This window comes from Indicator indicator, chromosome 1 (assembly GCF_027791375.1).
Source record: "Indicator indicator isolate 239-I01 chromosome 1, UM_Iind_1.1, whole genome shotgun sequence".
NCBI lineage: Eukaryota > Metazoa > Chordata > Aves > Piciformes > Indicatoridae > Indicator > Indicator indicator.
The window spans coordinates 111,316,692-111,331,100 of NC_072010.1; positions in this window are offsets into that span (position 1 = coordinate 111,316,692).

Below are 14,409 nucleotides of genomic sequence, written 5' to 3' on the forward strand. Positions count from 1 at the left end.
TGTAGAAGTCTATATTTGATTTAATGCTTGCCAGCCAGTAGCTTAATATAATGGATATTTCATCCATTATATAATGGATATTTTATTTCAAGTAACATAATTGAAGTTAATTTATTCCCATTATATGTTCTAGTAGATCAGGTTTCATTTCTAAACATATTTCTTCCAATTTAAGAAGATATGAACACACTAGAAAATGATATAAATAGTCTCTGTGTTGGGAATTTGGACCATACTAAGGCATACAGCAGGGACAGTGTTAATATATGGAATACATGTATGTTAATTTTAGTTTGGTGAAGATCTTTTTAAATTATTTTGCTCATGCCTAAAGTGTTTGGAAGTTATCCTGAAACAGATCTCCTCACGGGTAAAAACCATGCTTCATTATCCCATGTCAACTTTACCTAGTTGCATAAAATCTGAGAAATTACATATTAAAAAAATGAAGTAACCTAATTTTTTTTTATCAAATGAGGGCACTGCCAGAAATAATTGGCAAGTTATGAAGTTAAAAGGAAACAGATAAGATCAAACTTTCCTTCCTCAAGTGTAAAGATAGATGAGAGTATTTTATTGTGCTTTTTGTCATGCAAGAAATAAGAAATTAATATATGAATAGTACTGTCAAATATTCATCTGAGAATATGTCAGTAAAAGTACTGTGATGATATTTTGTTCTTATTTTCAAATCTATTTTGAAACATAAGTAGCTATAAGGAGGGACAGGAGTTCTGTGATATACAAATAACCCTGAAGTAAAAGGTTAGTTTTACTTGCTCTATTTATCCCTGTATTTTCCTAGATCAACTAAAAATTCTTTGTTATACTTCCATTTCTATTCATACAGTATTTTTTTCATTAAAAATGGATATAGAAAAGCCATCTTATGTTCTGAGTGTTCTTATATCACACTGTATTTTTAACTCCACTTGACAGATGCAGCTTGTTACATCTTCCTGAAGCTGGAATTTAACTTGATGTGTCATGAAATGTGTCTTAGTAATCGGTAACTATGAATTTAAGATTACCTCCAGAGTGTTAGTTGTGATTACTACCACTAATCTACTATAAAAATGGGATTTTGTTTTAATCAGAACAATATCTGGGGAAATTTTTCAGTACCAAGCATCTCCCAGTAATTCTGGTAGCAGAGAGGACCAAAAAAACCCAACAAGCTGCTCTTTGTTTCTCTTGTGCTAACTACCTCCAGTATTTCCTGCAGCACAGGTGTGAAAGCAGGCTCCACATTGGTACAAGCACCTGATGTTGCAGGTGGAAAGTATGAGGTGGTGGGAGAGGACAGCTTTGCCTCCACTTCTCCTCCTGAGCTGTGGGGGCAGGAGTAGAATAACTGCTTGCTACCTTGCTCTGGTCACTGTGGAGACACGAAAGGAAATTACCATTCTGAAACATGGGCTTTCTCCTGGGGTGCTCTGCAGCAGTATAACACTGTATTTATTCCTCTTTTGTTGTTATCTGAGGTCCTATTTTAATTACCTTGTGAAAGCTGAAGAGAAAAAAAAGCATCATAACAAATGAAAAAAAACCCAAAACATTTGGATGTCAAGCCTGGAAATGCTGGAAAAGCCTTGCATGAGTTTTGCACTGAGAGGAAACATACCCTGTATTGGACTTCAGGGTTTTGCTTTGAGCACACAATGCTGCATAATTTGTGATGTATTTTTATCTCTATTTATTTTTCTGAACTGGATTGTCATTTGCGAAGTTAATGTGTTGATTTAGCCAGAGATTTTTCTAACTAGCTTTGAAAACATCTGCCAATCTGTTTGGTGATTTCAGTGAATTCATGGGAGACTGCATAAAGTATATAAAATTATTTCATTAGTAGACTGTCTTTGGATGCAAATGGATCAGATAGCATAACTTTACTTACAGGTAGTTTTGTTTGCCTCGAAACTTTATATTAAAGTGCAGCCAATATGTTTCAGATGCGAGATTAATATCAGATCATACTCTGAGAAAAACGTGAGAGAGAGCCAAAGTCATGTAGAGAAAGAAAGCTGGGCATCATTTCTGACATACAGTGATTTGAAAGTAGCCAGGGAAAATGGCTTTCCTAACCTAGAGACTGACTAGAACAAGAGTTTTCAGGTGTACAGACACCAAATCTGTGGTGTGATCCAGAACTCCTGAAATACCTCAAACTAACTGAAGTGAGAGATCTGTGTTTAATCTGGACTGTGGCTATTTGCAATCAAATTACTCTGTTACTTATAATTACGGTAAAAGTAAAAAAAAAATAATTGCTTTGTATCAATATATTTGCCTGGATTGTCATATACCTGAGAATAGTCATTCAGAGAAAATCCAAATGAGTAGAACTGAAATACAAGTACCGAGGAAGAAAAACTAAAGTTTCTTAGGGGGAAAAAAAAAGAAAAAGAAAAAGCAGGAAAATGAGATTGAAAAATAAAGGCAGTTTTCTGAAAATATTCACAGGCAAGTTAAAATAAACTACAGAAAATTCAACATAACACAGAAAATCATTCAAGTGCTGTAAAGAATGGCTAGAATAGCCTTCTGTGAGGAAACTGCTGTGTCTATCATCAATCTCTTGTTTTTTTTTTTTTTTTATCAAGAGCATAGTAGTGATAAACACTTTCATATTTAAAAAAATAATTTCCAATTTTGACATGCTGAATTTTTCTCTAGATATTAATTTGAAGTGCATAGCTCTGTTAACATCTGAAATGAAGTTTTTAAAGAAAACAGTTGTCACATTTATTCTGTGTTTGCCAAATAGGCAGTATGATTTGTGTCCTTCTGGTATTTCAGGAGAGATCTTTAACAGCCATTTTAAGTCCATTTTAAGTATAGCACAGTACGAAAAAAAATACAATTATTTCAAAGATGTTTTTACATCATATTTCATGCAAGAATTTTGAAGCCAGTTTCAGCTTTTGAGTTCAACTGACAACAAAACTTCCGATTTTATGACTGCTGATTACAGCCTGTTCCAACTGCAGTTATATTCAGCGAAACAACAGCATAGTGTTCAACTCTTGCTGGCAATTCACCAGTGGTCAGAAGGCAAGGGAAGATGTGGAAGACTTGGATGACCAAAGAATTTGCTAAATGCATGCAGCTACATAAATACAGTCTGTTACACAGATAAAGGGTATTTCTTGTTATTCTCCAGGTTATTGAGGTTAGCAGAAATAAGCATGCCACTACAATGACAAATGCATTTGCTTCAGATCGCTTAGGAAAACAGTGAAGTAAATGGGTCTACAAAACCAAGACCTGTGCTTTCCATTTCCTATTATTAACTAACTTCCTTCCATCATAACAAATGCTGAACAAGCTCAATTTAATTATTCCAGTTAGTAAGGATATGACTCATGCACTCTTGAAACAGCCAGAGGTTAAGGCAATTTTACACTTGAAAAGTCTGGAAGATAAGGACCTACAAGCTTCAGTTTAGTTGCTTGTTTGTTTTTGTGATTTTTCTTCTTTTTTGTGTGTGTGTGTTTTGTGGTTGGTTGGTTTGTTTGTTTTGGGGTTTTTGGTGGTGGTGGGTTTTTTTTCCCCTAATAATTCCCTTTCCAGGTTTGTCTTTATTCTGTCTGGTTTTGCAAATTAATGAACTTTGGAAGTGTGTCACCTCCCCCTAGAGGCTTTTCCACCATCTAGGCCTTTGTGAGCATTACACATCATTGTTCATAGCAGCACAAATAACCCAAGAGTATGACACAGAGGTCTTCTCATCCTTCCTTTGGGCTATGTGGTTAGGAAGCTCTGGCATATGTCTTTCTGCTCAAACTCCAGTCGCAGACCACTTTGCAGAAACAAGCTAGTTGCATTCTTAGTCATGTAGTCACTTGGAGTTCTTTTCTACACAAAATTCTTTGCTTGTTCAACACACAAAATGGAAGTGTCGAGAGGAGCAGGGAAGGCTTTTGTCTGAAGGAATCCTGCCCCTCTCCTCATGGAGAGTCCAAGATGTGCCATGATCAAACAATAGTGTTGCGTGGAAAGGAAGCTTGGGCCAGGCAGTGATGTTGCAGGAAGAGTGCTGGTCTTGGCCAGCAGGCTTGTGAGGAGAGTTGACAAAACTTGGATTCTGGTGTGACTTTTCTTTCCTATGCATGTATTTCCACAGAGATACGTGCACACCCACAGCCCTGAGGGTTTTCTGCTTTCCTGTTAAGAGTGTGCTGGCATGTTTATTCATGGGCAATATGGTGATGATCATCTCTGGAAAACCTATGATGACACTATTGACTGTCTTGATGTGCAGCAATGAAGGTCTAGGGCTGTTACTGACGAAAAACCAAAAAGCTGGCCCCCGTTGCCCATCTTGTTGGGCTTCTCTGGGACAAGACCAGACATTGTGACTGCATGACTGTACCACAGTGCACATTAAGCAGGGAAGAGTGTGGCAAGGGGGAGTCGGATGAGCAGCCTTTCGATTCCCTTGGTTTTGTGATATTAAACTGGGAGTTACTGATATGGTCCTTCAGATGCACACTAAAACTGTGCAGCTGACATTTTAAATTTAAGGAGGTCAATTATTTTGTAAGAATGGAAAAAAAAACATCTACCTTGCTTGGAGCAATGCCAGTCACCTCTAGGTTTGTCAGTGCTCCTTACAAGGAATGTCATGCATTATTCATACTTGTATGAATGAAAGTAAAGATGACAGTCATTCACAATTTACTGTTAACCTCAACCCAGGCTTTCTAGACTGCACAGTCTGGTGGTTTACACTGTGGAAAGCATAAGATACAGCGTATGAGTCACTCAGGTTCCCTACATACCAATCAACAGTTCCCCCTTCTAAACCTCAGTTCCCCTAATCCCCCCTGACCACAGCCCATGCATCTACACGCTCTACTAAGCAGTGTCAGTCTGGAGCTGACATCTAGTTGACTGGTGATCTCATGACATGGTCTGATGACTGCCATGTGCTTGAGATGGTTTCTAAATGTTACACTTATATGATGTTTTGTGATTTGGTGCTGGTATATGGCAGTAAAGCACTCTGCCAACCTGCAGGTGTTGCCTGTGAGCTGTTCTTGCATTCTTTGAACTGGTTAGGAAAATAGGAGAACAGGGAGTCTGTGGATTTAGTTATTTACCTGAATTTTGTATTAAATTTTAATACAGAAATCAGGGAAATGAAATGAGGATGTGTGTGCTGATGTAACAAATGTGTGGCCAGATGCCAGACTGTGCCTTGAGTGCTCAGAATGAGCAAAGTGATATGAGAACTGTAAGTGATGGAAAGGAACTAGTTACAGCTAGGAAGAGGAACTGGTGAGTGAGCTGTGTGCCTTAGCCACTTGCTTTCTTGCTTTTTATGGCTTGCACCAGTGGGATGGATAGGCTGTTGTCCTTAGCTTGACATTAAAAAGTTTGGGCTTTAATGTTTCCCAAGGCTTTTTCAAGTTCAGTCTACACAAACATTTTATACTGGAATATTTACTTCATTGAGGTTATGTTTTTGTCTTTTATCCAGTATAAACAGAGCTAAACTGTGATAAAGATGCTCACAGCATTGCAGGTGGTTCTTCTACTATAGAAAGAGGAATAACCAGTATCAGTATATGATTCTATTCTGCTAATCATAGGATGTCTCAAATTGGAAGCTGTCCCTGCAGGATCATTGAGCCCAACACCATGCCAACTGCTGTATTTGCATTAACAATAAATAAACCACAGCCTTGATAAATAGTCTGCATATGGTAGAAATGACACTGAAGCTTAGAGCACTTCAATACTGAAAGCAATGCATCCCTGCTAATGAGCTTTTGCTGCTTTCATTACACAAGCAGTCCGGTGCTTCTGTTAACTAGATCCCCAGTTACACACACAAAGAGATATTGATGTGATGTTCTGTGATCACATCTTCCACCTCTGTCTCTTGACTTTCCTACAAGTGTATAACACATTTTGGTGCACAAACCTTATTGCCCTGTGCCTTCAGACTTTTCCCTGGCTTCCACCTTTGACTCTTGCCTGTCACATTCCTCTGCTGTGCTTGGATAGCTGTGAAATAAATTTGCCACTCGGGAATTTTTAAGAGTAGCCAGAAGCAAAAGCATCATTTAAAAACATTACCTGCCCAAAACCTTGACTGTCCTGTGGTCAAACCCTTTTGCACTCATGTTCCACAAACACATCAGTTTACTGATGTGATGTCAGTACAAAAAAATATGAGGTGAGAGTTAATACTCATGGAAGATACAGGCACATGCCAACATGAATACTGTTCTAAATGTTAGGCTTATTCAGAGAGTTCATTACTTGGTTGTATGTCTAATCAGAAAACCCTCCACTATTCACATATGAAATAGTATCTCTTTAGGAAGTTATCTTCACCAAGAAGAATGTGAACACTTGTTTCTGAAATAATTTCAGAAAAAGAGTATTCTTTCAAGGACAAAACTCACCACAATACAGTTCCCAGCTAATAGAAATTACACCCAGCTATGCACTAATTGGTAAAAATGTGCTAAAAGCTTTTAATAACCCTTTCAATAGATCTCATTTGTTCGTCTGTGAAAGATAACCCTCACATTTGACTGTATGAGCTCCATCTGGTGGGTAATGTGACATCTACCACTATTATTTTGAGCAAATAGGGATACCTTAGTAAAATGTTTTGGCTATACAATTATGTTTGTCCAAGTGGAGTTTTGTTGAAATGTTTATAGCTACCAATTCTTTCTATATATAGGTATAGGACAGTATATTAATTTCTCAACATCTGATCATGTCTGAAGCTACCAAAAGAGTGATATCCAATATTTTTAAGATACTAGAGATGCTTGCACCAAGGCCTAGCTTTCAACAACATACTGAACAATGGCTAACATGAGCACTCAAGTTAAATGAGTTCTGGCATCCTAGAGAAGCTGAAAGAGTTTGTAATTCTTACAAATTATATATTAATGTCTTTATTTGTCCAAAGTACTTCTGTTGAATTCAGCTGGATCTATCTGTCTGTAAATCAGACCTGTATAGCTTTACTTTTCCAAAGTATTAGACAGTTGTATCTGATTGTAGACACTTTAGGTAAAAGGTGTTTATTTAATGACACAAAAACTAAGAGTCAAATATGGTTTAAATAACAGTGCAGAACAGATGACTTATATACCTGTTTTTTTTTGGGGGGGAGGTTGTTGTGTGTTTTTTTTTTTTCTGGCAAATTTTAATATGCCTTAAAATTCATACAGCCTGGTATTGATGTGTTACACTTTTAAAAAATTAAAAACAAGTGCTATCTTACCATTTTCCTCTTTGTATTTAGGTTAAATCATCTGAACATAGGAAGTGTTACAATTAGAAAGAGTGCCTTAATGCATGGGCAATGTTCCAGCCACGGTTCGAGTTTCAACAACCCAAAGTGGTTGTGCTGGATTATTAGGATTGTTTTACCAGCAATGAATTCCAGTGTCTCCTGCACATTCCATGGTTTATTTGAACAACTACCTTTTTTGAAAATTTGAGTTCCTAGAATGTTTTGGAAGGAAAAAGAGCAGGGAAAAAAAAGCATGCTAGTAAGTTTGCTTTTCTATTTTAGGTGTTTTAGAATTCTCTTTTAATTAATAAATAAGGGGTTGTGCTTTGTCACTTGTCTGAAACCTGGGAAGAGGCAAAGTTCTAGCTATACTCTATTTAAAGGTGAGGCATGAAGATGAAAGAAAATAATCAGGATTTTACCAAGGGCAGTGGACAAAATTTTTAATTAGCAGTTTTTGATAGCTTTGTTTTTCCTCAGTAAGACTGTATGTGCAGTGTTTTCAGATGTTTATGATAGTCTCCTAATCCTGTAGTTTCTATTCAAGAGACATTTAATTCACAGGCTGACTGCCAGAGTGCTCTGATGTGTATTTGGCCTGACATAAATCTACTATTAATGTTACTGTCCAAAAGCAAATCATCACTGAATTTTTATCATAAGAAAGTGGCATTTAAAAGTGCTTAACATCATTTCTGGCATGAAGGTGTTCATTTCTAAGTGAGCAAGGCTGCCTTATAGGTAATCAGCCAAGACTGTCAAGAAGGCACCACATGGTAAATTGGATTTAGGGCCTCGTTCAACACAGTACTTACAGTGGGGCACTGTGGCCACATCAAACAAATCTCTTGAACATACACACACCCCTAACTTTAAGTTCCCTGTTTTCTGATAGTGCTGTTCAAAGAGGTAAATTTTTATTCATGGACTGAATTGTTTTGCTTCATCAAGGTCAGAGAGAGCAGCACCTCAGCTTGAAACATGACTGTTAAAAGTTCATTGGAATTTAATTAGGTGCTTGGAGTGTTTAAACACTATGCTGCCTCAAGGCCTTTCTGTTGAGCTGTCTGTCAATGAGCTAAACAGGTCCACAGAGCATTTAATAGAGGGAGGACCTTCATGCTGTGGGGTGTACACAAAACTCAGGCATCTTGCTCCAGTGCTTTGACCTAGGTCTAGGTCCAGCTGCATCTGCCAAACAAACCAAATGCTGGCATGAGATGACAAAAGTAATGAAGAAAACATTCTCTTTTGTCATTCTTGGTAAGCACATTTGTTCCCACTCACACCACTGCAGCCATGCCAACCCTTATGAAGTGGCCCTGCATGGTCATTTCATGGAACTATATGAGTTAAAGAAAAAGTAAGCAAACACAGAAGAAATGTCAAATATTTACAAAGCACTACAAAGTGCATCTAGAAATGGTTCTTAACTAGAAGAGTAACAGCAGAATAGTATTAAAGAATTTTAGAAATACTCATCTTGCTTTTCTTTGGGAAAAATTATCAGAAATACTGCACTATGACAAAAATGCCATTGTTGTCTCCACCAGATAGGTCCTGTTCCTTCTTTCTCTTCCTTTTATATATCTCTCCCTCTCCCTTCGGTAAGAGATCATCTCAGGTGCTTCAATGAGGAGACAGAGAAATAAAGTATTTCTCAGAATTGTGGTTGTGGCACCCTTTTCTCAGAGAAACTCTCTACTTTTGACATTGGAAATGGGCAAAGGAGGAGTGCTTGGGTTAAGAGTATGTTCTCTGCCCTCCACATGAATGTCTACTCCAATCTAGATGTATAATAAGTATTAAAAAAAAAAATCCAGTTTGCATGGGATAAATAGAGAACTGGAGCCAAAATTTTCCTAGGTGAATTTATTCTGTAACCCAAAAGCTTCATTGCATTGATGACTGTTCAGCATGCAAATTGCTCTTCCCAGCAAACACATACTTGACACAGGCTTATATGACCACAGACAATTTTACTTGTGAAGTCATCTTGCAATTTGATTCTGCCATGCTGTCCATACCCTTCCTTTGGTCATGGCACTCTGTGAAGGAGGAAGATGCCACGATCAAATACAAAATAATTGGATGCCTGGATGCACAAAGGAAGAAGATACTGCCTTTAAATTTGGCTAGAACCTGTTGCTGCTTTTTCTTAGCTACTTTATCATCACCAATTGCTACTAATCAAAACCAAATCTCTTCCTTCTTTGTCTTTCTTTCTCCCTTCCCTTTCTCTTCTCCCCAACATCATCCCATCTGTCAGTCCCTGCGCCCCTGTCCCCGTTCCCCTCCCCTCTGCTTTATTGATTTGTTTTTAATTTCTTTTTTTTTTTTCACAGAATTGTCAGGGTTGGAAGGGACCTCAAGGATCATCTAGTTCCAACCCCCCTGCCATGGGCAGGGACACCGTCCACTAAATCAGGTTGCGCAGAACCGCATCCAGCCTGGCCTTAAAAACCTCCAGGGATGGGGCTTCCACCACCTCCCTGAGCAACCTGTTCCAGTGTCTCACCACCCTTATGGTGAAGAACTTCTTCCTGATGCCTAACCTAAATCTGCCCTCCTCTAGCTTGGATCCATCCTTTCCTTTTCTTCCTTTTTATCTAGTCAGGAGTATTGCAACACAGGCTTGCAAAAGGTAAGGAACATAAAATAGAGTGCCTTTGTAAGACAGGTAAGTAGTGAGTTAAAACCTGTCATGATGTGTACAGCTGAACAAACAAAATTACTATTTCAGTATGGTATTAAGCTTTTTGTCTGATGATGCACTCTCCTGTTTCAAGACTGGGAATTATTTAGTATCTATCTGAAGAAAAACAGAGGATTTATACAACATTTTACCTAGTCTCAGCCATACTAGAGCATTATTGAGGGCTCTAAAAGTAAATAAGGAAAACCCTTCAGTCCCATTTAATTATTTATTAAATACCATTTTACTTAGAAGAGTCCATGCTAGCTAAAGGATGATGGGCTTAGATTACTGTACAATTGAATTCAAGTTGAAGTAGTGTTTGGGTGAGCAGCATGCAGCAGTCCTTCAGGGCTTCATTCTCAGGGACTTGTTAACAGGGCTTTCTGAATACCTTCCTTTTGAAATAAATCAAAATTGACATATCAGAGCAAGCCAGAATTCACCTTTGAAAACCTGGACTGCATGAAGATCTTCTCTGACATCTGATAAGGACTTGGACAACACAGAAAGTGCCCAAGTCAAAACAAAACAAAACAAAACAAAAAACCCCAAAACAACAACAACAACAACAAAAAAAAACCCTAAACCCCAAACAACTCACATTCCATGGGGCTAGTGCTATTCTGGGAACAGGCTCAATAGCAGGGAATAGACATTTGTTCAGAATGGAAGTGCCTTAGACAGAGGTCTTTGGCTTTTCCACTGACTGCATATGGACCAACAACCCACCAGCTGTCTCCATGGACCTCTCCCTTACTGCATCTCTCTTACATCTGTATAAAAGAGCCATTCATTCACTTAAAATTTGGCTCTCTACACTTAAGTAGTATCTTTCTGGGAATGCTGTTAAGGCTGAGACTCTGAGTCATGCTATGTGGACAGAAAAAGTACCTAAAACTCAGATTCTGAGTAGTGTGAGCACCAAATTTTTCTGCCTTCACTTGAAAAACCCTTCCAGAAACCAGATACATATCAACAAACTATTCTGCCAATTACATAAAGCTGAGTATGGCATGGGTATGAACTGAGCACACATGGAAAACTTGAAAACTTAGTCCTGTGCAGCCATAGTCATTGCTCTCTTAAATCTAGGGGTCTGACATAAAGCCCCACTGGATGTCACACACAGTGCAGCAGGTTTGTCACTTCCTTATGGAGCCAACTCCAACTTTTGCAGGGGAAAGTGAAGGAAAAGGGACTGCTCCACGCCTTGCCTGGCTCATTCTGCCTATTGCTCTTCATGTGACTGGCAAAATGCAGAGAGGTATTCAGAGGACATAAAATGTGGCCATTTGTCATCAAGGCCCCAAAGGCACTATCAGATGGCAAAGAAGAATCACAGAACCACAGAGTGTTAGGGGTCAGAAGGGACCTTGAAAGATCATCCAGTCCCACCCCTCTGCTAGAGCAGGATCACCTAGAGTATGTCACATACGAATGCATTCAGGCAGGTTTTGAATGTCTCTGTAGAAGGAGACTCCACAACCTATCTGTGCAGCCTATTCAAGTGTTCTGTCACCCTCACAGTGGGCAACTATATTCAACAAGAAGCTGAATTTTTTTGGGGTTCAGCCAGAAGCTTTCTTCAAAGTGGAACAAGATCATTTGGTACTTATATATTCTGTGAAACAAACAAGCAAACAAACCACCCACCCAACCCCCCAAGCTGAGAAATGCTGTCTGTCTGCTGCTTCTGGTTTGAAATTTGATAAAATGAAGCCCAGGAGTGAGACAGCTGAATGGTGGTAGGGCATTGCTTTTCTAATATGCTGAAAGAAGAAATTGCTTGGTGAAACATAGAGAAAATATATCCTACAAAGAAGTTTGTTTGTCAGCACTCTTTTACCTTCAGAGGTTTTTGATATCTCAAGACTAGACTTTTTATTCTATCTTTGCAGAATAGTAAAGATGTGGAAAGAAGACAAAAATGCATTGTAAACCCTGTGACAGTGTAAGTGGGTCTTTTGGGGTTTCCTTGGAAAACTGTTTGGGACTGTTTCCTTTATGTCCACAGGACAGAGAGAGAAAGGCATTCAGTGATTTCTTACCATCCTCCCCTCTGCAGGCTGCTGCTTCACCTCCACTGCTGCATGAACTCTTGGGGATTCCAAGGATGAGCACATCCATGAGGGAGAGAAGTGCTGCTCCTGGGCACCCCAGCATCCTTTGCCATGCTCCCACCTGCTGCCTGCTTTGTTCACTCTGAACAGCTGACAAGCTGGATTGCTTTTTTTTCCCCAGTTGCTATTCCAGGTGATTCCATGCTGGATCTTGTTACAAATTTTCTTTGAGGTTGGTCTAAGCACTCTGTGAAGTCAGCTCCAATTTCATCCTTCCTTCTGCCTACTCATTCCTGGAAAAATCTGCATGCAGTTTATCTATGCATCATTCATATGAACCAACAGTCCATTTTGAGAAAGCAGAAATGTTTCATTTTAATGCTGTTTATAAATGGTCTCAGGACCAAACTTTTCTGTTACCTGTTATTCCTTCCACAACTTTGTTCCTCATTTCCTTTTGTGAACTGAACCATTTGATTGTTTCTTGTTACAATTGCCTCCAATCTGCTGTCAGATGACTGTTTCACAAGAGTTCCTCTCTTTGTAGAAAAGTTATTTTAACCCTCACCCCAAAACTTTATTACAAAAATTGAATTGATTGGTAGCAACATAGTAACTCTTTAGTTAATTTATTAACTAATTTATTAAGAGACAATCAACTTTCTTCATGCACAGCTTTTCTCTGATTGTGAGAGTCCCTAGAAATAAAGTTTGTTTCATAATTATTCTGCTTTCCAGTCTCTGACTGAGAATTTGATGTATTTTTCCTTAATGCACTTCTGACCCTCCTTTTTTTTGTCCTTTTTTTTTTTTTTTTTTTTTTTTTGTAACCAACAGCAACAACTTTTCCCCCCAGTATAAGCTAAATTCTCACTGCCTGTAGGGTGGGGAGAGGACTCTATCTCTAGTCTGCCTGCTTTGGCATTGATAGTCTGGAGGCACCTCGCCTACCTGGAACCCATTTTCCTAGAAGTTTGTTTCCTGCCTTTATCTGGTAATACAAACATAATTTGTACTTCAACAGCTTCTAAAAGCAGGGTGACTTTACACTCAACAGACAACAATACATCTTTTAAAATTTGCTTTCCAGGGGAGTTTTTGATTAACTAATTATACGTCATTCCATCAGTGGTTAAATCATATGCTTTCACCATAAGGATTTTCCAGGCCATTATCTACTTAAATACCATTTTTTGCCTTCAGACAAAGCATCATTTTTAATATGTGTATCCCATAATACTTGCTTAACTATGGTGGCCACCTTGCTGGAAGTTAGCTGGAATAGCTGGCAATGTTGTATGTTGCTGTTTGAAACCTTGACACTGAACAAGCTCGGTTTAATCCTAGCTAATTTTTACGTTTTTGATGGCCTGCTGCCTATTTTTATAGCCCAGCAATTACAAGCTTAAAATAATTCACATGGATTTAAATAAAATCCTTGTGATGTGTTCAGAAGAGCAGCTGTTTGATCAACAGACATGGGCTAATGTCTTGAGACCTAGTGAAGAGGAGATGAAAAACAGAAATGGGACAGGCTGCCCTGGGTGGTTGTGGAGTCTTTCTCGTTGGAGATATTCAAGACCAGCCTGGATGTGTTCCTTTGTGATCTGGTATAGGTGATCCTGCTCTGGCAGCAGGGTTGAGCTAGATGATCTTTTGAGATCCCTTTCAGCCCCTAACATTCTGTGATTCTGTGCAAATGGTGACAATGTTATCTGTTTATCTGTGACTTTTCAGTAATTTCTACCAAAATCATGCCAAAGATGCTGAGAGGAAAGAACTGGAAAGTCTTGTCAGCTCCACAGACGCTGTCTCTGTCACCAGAACACAGTTAAATAGGTCGAAGTGTACATGTGGAGGAGGAACACTGATCCTCTCATGTTGCAAGTGGTTTCTTGTGTAGCAAACCTTGCAAAATCTGTGAGTGGGGGAGGGCAAAAAAGAATCAAGGCCTTAAGGTTTGGGTACTGGCACTCCCCAACCGAATTTTATGCTTATATTTTTTGTTGTAATTTACAGAGCTGGGGTAAGCAACTAAGTACTTTTCTGTTTCCAGCCAGGTGCCCCAGTCAGAAAGCAATGTGCTGCGTTTTGTGGGAAGCCAGGCCTTGCTTACACCCACCAGATGAACTGCCCTTGCAGGCTGAGAATACTGGAAATGTCACTCAGCACATTTAGGCAAGAATGAGACACCAACCTTCCTGGGCTGCAGCTCACCTGCACATAACTGAGAAGCACAATCAGAAGCACCAAGAGAATACTGGGTTCAGAGAAGGAAGAACAGAGTAAAGAGAGACATGTTCTGGAGGAAAGCAAGCAACATATTACTTGGCTGTACATCTTGGATGTAAGTGGGCCTCAGTTTTAGATAACCAGATATA